The 10,177-nt window shown below is 39.9% G+C and overlaps 1 long non-coding RNA gene across 2 annotated transcripts in view; it reads left to right on the top strand.

Moving 5' to 3' along the window:
* The first annotated feature begins 1,021 nt into the window (after positions 1-1,021).
* Positions 1,022-10,177, top strand: part of LOC139151977 (uncharacterized) — a 44,506-nt gene continuing 35,350 nt past the window's right edge. Inside the window, exons 1-2 of one of the 2 annotated variants that reach the window (XR_011556526.1) lie at positions 1,022-1,122; positions 1,281-1,424. This is a non-coding gene — a long non-coding RNA (uncharacterized lncRNA). Of the gene's footprint in view, positions 1,123-1,280; positions 1,425-10,177 lie in introns of those variants that run through there. The other variant, XR_011556525.1, reaches the window with a different exon arrangement.

The following is a 10,177-nucleotide window of genomic DNA, read 5'->3' as shown; positions in this document are numbered from 1 at the left end:
GCAATTAATCTTGCTTTAATACATTAATACGAAATTAAGTATTTTCATGCCAATTATCATTAACATGTATACCTAATGACATTTCAGTTGAAGCTATACGTAATGTATATTGCTAGTGTTATTGGTCATGACAAATTTAATGTAGTTGCAACCTTGGGCCAGTAATGTTTGAGAAAAATGTCAATTTACAGACAACTGCAACATATACCGAAACACGGGAGCACTTTCAGTTCACATCTAGTTATTTGCATTTTCATCAAATTATTTAGGGAAAGATGTGCGCTGGTGCTGGTAATACATAATTGCTCGGAAACAGTGACAACCTCAAAGCTGAATCTGTTTATAGAGCTTTACAGAGTTTGAACGAGAGAGAGGAGAGGAGGGGGTGAGAGGTATGTTTGAAAGTCGAGTACTGAAAGCGACCGTTTTTAATGCCTCACAAGCGAATAAGGCCACATTCTTTAAACTTACTCAATTTAAAATAGATTATTTCAATGGAATACAGCTTTCCTGATTTTATGACAAAAGGTTATGATGGAAGGAGAAAATCGTACTGTAAATGTTACGAGACTACTCTCGCCATCGACTTCAAAGAATGTAAACTGTTAGAAGGATCAATGTGGCAGCTCCCAAACGTGTATACAGTCCTATCGGAAATGCCATTTAACGGATATTTGCAATTCATGTGGCTGGTATCAGCTTTGAGATGTCGCTTATCAGGGTTACCTCACTTAAAGCTGAATACGAGAAATTGATCAAGTAAAATGCATTTCGTTCCTTGTTTGCCTTTCAATCCGCCCGAGGTTGACACTGAGATAGCAAATACCACAAGCGATACTACGAAGTGCTCTTCTCCTCAGTTCAAACCAACATTCGTTCACTGCCCAGGTAACATACTGCTTATGAATTTGGGAAAGAAAGTCTGTGCGAACAAGTTTCCATAGAAACCATTTACATGGCAGCACAATTAAATGTGGGCTCCCGGTTGGCTGCAACATTGTATATTACACGAGGGGAATTCAATCGTGAGTTTTCACGCTGTAGGGAGTATATCTTTTGTTGCTCAATTTACGATGGAGAGCTTTTGACGTAGGGACGGTCAAAAGAACGAGATATCTCCAGGTAAGATGGCGACGTCCAGTTATTAAGAGACACTGTGTCATACTAATGACATATGTCACCAGAGCGACCTTTTCTTTCATTTTAACAAGTATCAGGATCATTCATCCAGGAGTTGCACGACCCTTTACTGCTTTCGTCTCGCATAATCTCTTTCAAAGTTTCGTCTTAATCAACGGTACACCAACTTCGATGTCAAAGACAGCTAGACACTGCACTGTCAGCTGTTCAGGACGTCAGATGTGCGCTGCCAAGTGAGGTATGACTTGTGTTGGAATCTGGGAAGAACACAACAAGCCATCCAGGTAAGATGATTACATTTCTCGCAAATAGCGAGTCTTGTCACCTGGTCTTATGAATAGTATATAATTGTGAATTAAGTGGTCAAACGTTCACGCTACAGATCATGTGTGTGTCGCTATATTGAAATTTAAATGACCCGTGGTGCTTGGAAAACAATGAAATGCACTTCTACACTGATCACCGATTTGAATTTGCACGACCTCCCGTCACTTTCCATGGTAACGGTGGATGTCAGTGTATTCCTCAGTCACACACTTTTTTATAAATGAGAGCAATGATGGTAGGAGATAAATTGACGATCGAACATCGTAAAACTAATGGTCTATGCATCGAGATTCGAAGAACAATTCAATCGACGGAACGACGTCAGTGCACCGAAGTTATAAATTCTAAATGACTCCATAAGTCCATTTACACGCAAACCTATAGCTTACATTTAAGCGCTCTTTTTCATATTCTTATATAAAGTAAAACAAATTACAAGATTACATGTATCCAGCTATAGGTATTCCTGAGCAATATATGTCAATTCTTCGTCATCGATGGGCGTGTGAGCAAATCAGACATTTCCCTAAGTGTCATTATTGAGATATTGTGCACGCACACAAAGGTACAACGCCGTGTGAACAGTCAAACCGAGTCAGGTAATTGTGCGTGAAGCGTAAAACATGTCTGGAGTATCAACATCGTCGCTGAAGGTATTACAGATATAATTCTGTTGTCTATGTTCACGTATTGACAGGTCAAAGAACAACGGCTTCTGATAGTCATTTTGATTCGTATTTGCCCTGATGTAAATTCAATTAGAGCAAGAATTCAACCGTGATAAAATCATCCATTTATTGTCATGCTTCCATATTTAATTTCTCCAGTAAATTAATGCATATTTTAAGATCAACGAACAACAGATAAAGTCTGCGATAGCCTGCTTGACTCCAATTCCATCTGATTATGTAAAGTAACGTCATAGAAGAAATTAGTGTTTACCGAAGCAGAGAAAGGCTATACAGATCTTGACACATTGCCTGTAACCAACTCAAAATTATCAACCTTGTCACGTCGGTGGAGTATGGTTGTTTCTTTCCTCAAGTAAGATGTTTCGGGACAAACGATGAAATCGCCTCCTAAGGCGTTTGTACAAATAAAAGATTGCAGAAAACTGGCATGCGCTAATGTGAATCTCATGTAAGGGTGATGTCTTCGTTGTGGAAAACTTTCCTCTGTTAAATGCTTACTTGAACAATAATAGATGTAAAAAACACAGTATACTCGAGTGAATTGTCACAGAGGTAATTAAATTCGACATGTCACCAATATGTCAACTTTGGTATTTTTATGTAATATGTCATTCACTTCTTACCTTTCGCCTACAAGGAGAAGTTATGAACAAAATCATAAACTTATAATGACATCAGGTGCAGCCAACGGAGCTATTCATCGAAAAAGCTATTCCGGAAGCAATTTTTGAGGGCAGGGGAAATTTTAATTTTGCTAGGACAGGGACATATTTTTAGGTGGTAGGGGAGAAAATTTTAGGGTTTTTTTTGTCGGGCTGGGCAGATATTGGTTGATTGTCTTCGGGGCAGGGCTTGGCGAAAAACGAGGAGAGGCTACTTTTAAAACGGGGACAGGGGAATTTCAGCCATGGTGTTTCCGGGGATGGGGACACAGTGCAAGTACTTACACCTTTTAAAGGTTACCCAGACTACTTAGCCTATCGATTGACCCAACATCTCACTCTATGTACTGCGAGATGGAAACCAAATACAAGGCCACTGCAGTATGTGTCTGCATGGGAATGTTAATTTTCAGGGGAATTTTTTCTCAGGGCAGGGGAAATCGACATCATCACAGGGTAGGGTAGCTTCATGTCTGCAGGGGAAATGGAATGACAAAATTTTGAGGGGAATTTTTTCCACGGCAGGGGAAATCGGCAAGTTTTTTTTCGCCACGGGGCAGGGGAGCTTCAAACATTCACAGTGGGGAGGGGAAACAGGCAAAAATATGTGGGGAGCGGGTAAAAATGAAGTTTGAGTGCGGCAGGGTAAGTCGAAAAATTTTCAGTGGGAGGGCAAATTATGAACAGCTAATTAATTACCCTCTTGACTTAAAATTAGTCAGTTCACATTACTTGTCATGTACAATATATCTTATCATAGTAAGGACCCCTTTAAAAGTGCATTGTTCATTGACTGCACCTGTGACATTAACCATTGTAATGTGAGAGAGGTCTGATTTCCACATGCACGAGGGATGGTTTGAGCATTTTACGTTTACTGTGCAGAAATAACCATGCCCTGTATATAATATGTATGTTTACGAATAGGGGCGAAGAAGGGAGAACTCCTGACAGCAAGTAACATCTATGAATCAGTAATAAATGGGTGTTATCTTTGAAGACTGGGAGCCATACTCTGTTTCTGTATCTCGATGCCCTCCCGATTGCTATTCCTCGATGGCAGACAGAATAATACTGAAAGGTTTCCAAAAATTGTCATCATTAAATACCAGGCACGAAAAATTGAAACACTCAAGTACATTTTGTAGGTTTTCTGTGTAAAGCACGTATGCATACATAATATTAATCATTGCGAATAATATGGATTGTGTGGAAAACGCGACGTAATTGCCAACAAATGCAGCAATTATATTGGCACAGTCTGTGAGTTGAACAACAAGCTGCATTTCATCCCGAATAGGGAGCATAAACAAGGAAAAGACTGAAAAGCTAGAGTTCATTGATCTCTAAATTTAATTGTGAAAAACTAAATAATTTCCACCTACGGAAATGTGATTAAAAACAAATGTTATCCCTCTGGGCAATACCGATGCTCCGTTAGGCGTTGTCGCCGCATAAACTGGGATTCACATGTTCACACGCGATGTACATGGCGATAAAATATCACCAAATTCAAAAAATACGTACTGCAGATTCTCAGGTAGAGGTCTTGTGTCATTTGCATTCATTTCACAGAACAACGTCACCCACACACGGCAGATTCCCTTTAAATCGATATTTGGGATTGTCATTACTGTAAGGGTACGATTCTGAAAGGTCGACGCCATTCCTTGTTTGAAGAAACGTCAATGCAGGTAGTCATGCTAAAAGAAGGCTAGTTTGTCGCTTTGATGGGATAATTATTCGCCAAAAATTATCATACATCAATCTATAACGTAGCTATGGCAAGGAGGAACAATGACTGACAAAGCTACCTCGGTACGAAGGTAGCTTTTGAAATATTTCCCTGTATTACGATGTATTATCGAATGACTGACAAAGCTACCTCGGTACGAAGGTAGCTTTTGAAATATTTCCCTGTATTACGATGTATTATCGCAGGGTAATTACAAAATTGGATGTCGTCATCTCATCATCTTTACATTAAATTTGACGTAGAGTCTAATGACACACCCACGGGGTTTGAAAGCAGAGATCCAGCGACAGTTCCAGACATCAAACGTACAGTGTCTGATATTGTGTGGCCTGAAATACAGATGAATTCAATGATAACATCAAATATTTTGGAGTCAGACTGTGCCACTTTTTCACATTTTGATCAGATGATTCCACTTGACCGTGACAAGTGAATGACTCCGGCTCATTACTGATTCAATATGAACTACTGAAATTTTGTAGTTCTGAAAAAGTACTGGCTGGTGAGTTCGCTTATACATAATTCTGCTTGCTGAAAAAGGTATATTGATGAATGTCTAAAGTTGGTAATACTCCTGACTTTTTATGGACATTTCAATGTGTAACGTCTTTTTATCATCGCCATGATGTTTCTGCAAACATCGTTACACAGTCGTATAGGGACATATTTTGTAAAAGTATTACTGCTTTTGACAGAATTAGAATAACTGGGTGTTATGTCATAGAAATATATAAAATATTTTACTGTGCAAGGAGAAAGAGGAATGTTTACGGTCAATAAGTGGGAGACAAACGTGCGCACCGAAAGGCTCGTGTCAGAATCCAAGGAATAGCTAAGATGAACAGTATACACATATTGACTGGCCATGAGGGCAACAGCATACGTCTGTACCCCGAGGGACTGTGAGTCACCCCCAAAAACAGACTGTTTCCCGAGGCCGTAGATGATATTGACTGGCCATGAGGGCAACAGCATACGTCTGTACCCCGAGGGACTGTGAGTCACCCCCAACAACAGACTAGGCCGAGGGAAACAGTCTGTTTTTGGGGTGACTCACAGGCCCGGGGGTTAAAGACGTATGCTGTTGCCCTCATGGCCAGTCAATATCGCCTACGGCCTCGGGAAACAGTCTGTTGTTGGGGGTGACTCACAGTCCCTCGGGGTACAGACGTATGCTGTTGCCCTCATGGCCAGTCAATATGTGTATATTGTAACATACCTCATCCGCAGTCTGTATTCTAATTCGCCAATTGATAGTCACGTGGGATGCATTCTTTTTGTGCTGATCCACGTAAACGACGTCATCGGGCATCATTCGTTGGAACTGTTGCCTGCCAGGCATCAGTTCCGAAAAATGATGCCCGCTGACGTCAAAAACGACACGTGCGCGGACCGGAATGTAAACAAAGATGTCGTCTGCGGCCGATCGAAACGATAGTCGAGAATGTGTTTGGTTTATCCTACTTTCTGAAGAAGAATTGAATGCTTTAGTTTCCAACAAGATCGAAACGGACGAAAACTATAATCAAAGGTGCATTGAACGTTTTTCAGAAGTATTGCGATCCTGTTAGGAAAAACGTTTTCTTGCTGAACCACTCCAACATATTACATCATAGGCCTACATGAGACAAGTTTTGTGTATAGTACGTTCTTATGCATGGCTACGGATGAGATGTGTTACAAAACACATATTGACTGGCCATGAGGGCAACAGCATACGTCTGTACCCCGAGGGACTGTGAGTCACCCCCAAAAACAGACTGTTTCCCGACGCCGTAGGCCGAGGGAAACAGTCTGTTTTTGGGTGACTCACAGGCCCGAGGGAAACAGTCTGTTTTTGGGTGACTCACAGGCCCGAGGGGTTAAAGACGTATGCTGTTGCCCACATGGCCAGTCAATATGTGTATGAAATGTTACCTCGTTTTGAGATCTTGTATTTATGGCAACATTAGTCGTCCGCGTTCTATTACTTTGTAAAGTCCTAGAAACTTTAGTGTGAAGAATACATGGATAATTACTGTTGCGGAAATAAGAAGGATGCTCCATAGTAGTCGCACAGAGACATCAATTGGATATTCATCGGATATCTGCCAAGTTTGCAATAAATAATAGAAAACTGTGACTGTCATAACGTGACTGTCGTTAAAGAAAATGGCATACCAATAAACAGACTTCGGATGTAATTCATAGTCCTGGCATATGTAAGTTATAGTTTCCTGTTAAATATGGTAACTGCCGCGTATGTTGAAAACTTTTATTTAAAACATATGGCAAATAAAACTTTAGCAACAGTGAGGGTTTGATTTTTGTGTGACTATGAGTCATTTGGATTTCGCATTATATTCTCAAGACTTACAAGCGTAATACTGTCACGTGGTTAACTAATTCATGCTCTTGTCCACATGTAGAAAGCCGTACAAAGTCTGCCGATAAATTTCATGCAAAACTGAGCTTCCGAAAGATAAGATTTGCCATCATAACACTGCAATCAAGAACTGATAGCGAGTTCGATCTGTAGTGTGAATCCGTGCGGTAAGCGAGTAATCTAATGAAAACTGATGAACTTACACGTCCGATAATACCGTAAATATCAAAGATAGTTGCGTTTGGATGCCCTGTCTAATACCCTAGTCACTTCCTAGCAACTCAGTTGATATACCTGGATCAGCGGTGGTTGGTAGTGTATAAATACATTTTCGATTTGAATTGAAAGGGGAAGTGTAGCTAACTTATTATGCGAGGAAATGATTGTACAAGCTTTATTGGTCCACATTATAGGAAGGAAAGACTTGAAAACTTTCAGTTCTGGCCCTCATTCAACTGTACGTATTTTGTATATTTCCTTAAGTGCTTTTATGGCTTCATTTGATTAAGAAACAAACATAGCGATCTCACCGAATGTAATATGCAACAGCCCTAGATGGAATTTCAAATTTATGCTAGGCAGTAACCAAAGGGCAACAGAACAATAAGGAAATAGTGTAAACAGATCGAGGTAAGAATGTAAAAGGAACAAGTATTTCTACAGTTCAGCCTTTTTGGGATCAAAGCTCCTAAAGCACTCTGTTTTCTCCACAGTTTCGATTCTCTGTTGACTTCGCCTTCACTACGAGTGAATTTCAATACCTGTTACAGACGTATTCCACTGAGCTGTCAAATCGAGGCACTGCAGTATAGTATACGGTGATTTATGGGTATTGCGTCCTGCAAACATTTCTCCTCTTCTTGATCTCTACAAGATCTCAAATACACAGTGACAATATCCCCAGTTTCTTCATGTCGGACATGCAGCATTATATGGTGTTTGCAATACAAAGATAATGATCTTATTGCTCTGTGGGGAAATAAGTGCCTTTTGGATAATTGATAGTATCACTAGCTACCTGAACTGACATCGCTTGAGGCAGTACGTGCACGAAGCCAAGGTAAATTAGAATGTCATCCGTCCATCCGTTAAGAAGGAATGCCTGATGGATAACGCAGGGCGATAGCATACGATCCACAGCACATGATCATGTCATCAACGTTCTTGAGGCATGTAGGCTGTTGATGTACTCCTGTCCCCTGCGCTTGTCACAACCATATTAAATAACCTTTCTCTGCCTGTATATCTGTTTAATTTGTGCCCCATACCTTTTCCTTACTGTGCGCCACTTGTGCCATACAAAATAGTTACTTCCCAATGATTGTTTATAAGGCAGGCAGAAAATGTACTGTCTTGGTCATCAAGGAATATTTGATATCGCATCGTATATGTACTGACTCCGTCACACTTTGGATCGTTTGTTATGGTGCACTGTATTCAATTTTTTATTCTTACATACCCCAATTGTGTGTAATGCCGCCATGATGAACACTAATCCGAAACTCGCTCCAAAACATCCAACGATATATTGATACACGATCCCCAGCACCTTTAATTTATTGATCTACCTAGGTCTAATGGGAAGTGATGTGCTCTAGGATACCAAGCTATATAACATTATTTATGCGATGAGTGACGTCGCCCTCGTAAACTAACATTTTTTGCACACGGATTACCAGTTATCGACAATGCAGTCAGATTGACATCTTGTCCGTCTTTGCTTTGCTCTGAATCCATATAGCATTTATAAATAGATGTTATTAAGCTGGTAATGCAGTTTCCTAACATGGCCTTGCTATTATGCCTATCGATGTTAGCCTAATGGAGTTGTTTGCAAATGCTAGTTTTAGCTTGGAGAAATTGTTAGCGAAGAAACGCATCAATGCGACAACGAGTAATAACAACGACATAAAAGACATGTGACAAAACGAAGTGAGATCGTTCAAATACGTCAGGTTTCAAGATTAAGGACGCTTGCTGAATTTTCCCTGTAGAATTTAATTCAATAAATGACAAGATTCTGCATTTGCTTTGCGTAATCTTCCAGGAAGACGTTTTGCACATTAATAAATAATCCATTCGAGGGCCATGTAAAATCCGGGCAAATTACTTTACTGACAAATAATACGATAAAACAACTTTGACTGACCGCATTGCTTCGCCCGCTATAGAAGTAGTCATTTTCTGTCTCTCGTTAAATAATTCTTGTACCATGCAAACGGACTGACGCTCCATCACAACACTTTACTCAGGGATCAATACGCTTTGCTGTGTACTTTTTCGCAAAATGTGTTACCTCAGGGTAATCGTGTTCAGTGTGACCAGAAACTGCATCACATGCCATAGTTCATGGCGATGCACGAATGTGTGAAAATCGCTGTACTATTCTCTCGGTAAGACTGGGGTTCAGTTCAATTCGATAAAGTGAATCAGACACTGGTTTTACGTTTAAGAATGTCATATTTATGTTTTCACAAGAAATGTACAATACATTCAATCAACTTTGATGATTTGATGCTCCAATAACAGCGCACATGTGTCAAACATCCAGAGGGTTACAGGGCGCCTATCACACATTAACAAGCATTGCATACGTTTAAACACGACCGAAGTCTACGTGTAAATAATTGAAACAGGCTGCGCTAAAACATCAGGACCAAGTAAAGTAAGCCCAAAATATTTGAACCGTAAAGAATGCCGTATTGAATGACATTAAACACACTGAGAGTGATTTTGTACATAAATTGTAATAAGGAAAAAGAAGACTTGTTGTATTTTTTGCCTGCATATATTTTTAGAATTTACAGTGACTTTGATATTTACGGCCTAACCTTTACTGGCTGAGCTGTATTAATGACTCCACGACTGTACGTGCTTTGCAGGCTGAAACAAACAAGCCTCAGAGCACACTAGTGTCATATATTTTGAACTCTTACAATTTCAACAACTCCATCTCATTAATGTGCATTACTCCAGGCTTTAAGAATCGCACATGATTAAATATACATTTGAAATTGGGTTTTTTGACCAGAAAGAAAGTGAAATTAAACTCCGACATCTTAAAAGCAATGCAAGTAGTGTTATAACGCTCCATCGTTAATCCCTCGAGAAGACTGTGTTTGATTGAACAGCGAACAATACTAGACCATTTCAAACTCCAAATATCAAAACTCCCATTGCCAATAGATTTTCGCACCGAGCTAAGGTCGTGTAACATACATTTATTCTACCTCAA

Source organism: Ptychodera flava, chromosome 15 (assembly GCF_041260155.1).
Source record: "Ptychodera flava strain L36383 chromosome 15, AS_Pfla_20210202, whole genome shotgun sequence".
Taxonomy (NCBI): domain Eukaryota; kingdom Metazoa; phylum Hemichordata; class Enteropneusta; family Ptychoderidae; genus Ptychodera; species Ptychodera flava.
This window is presented reverse-complemented; position numbering and strand designations above follow the sequence as displayed.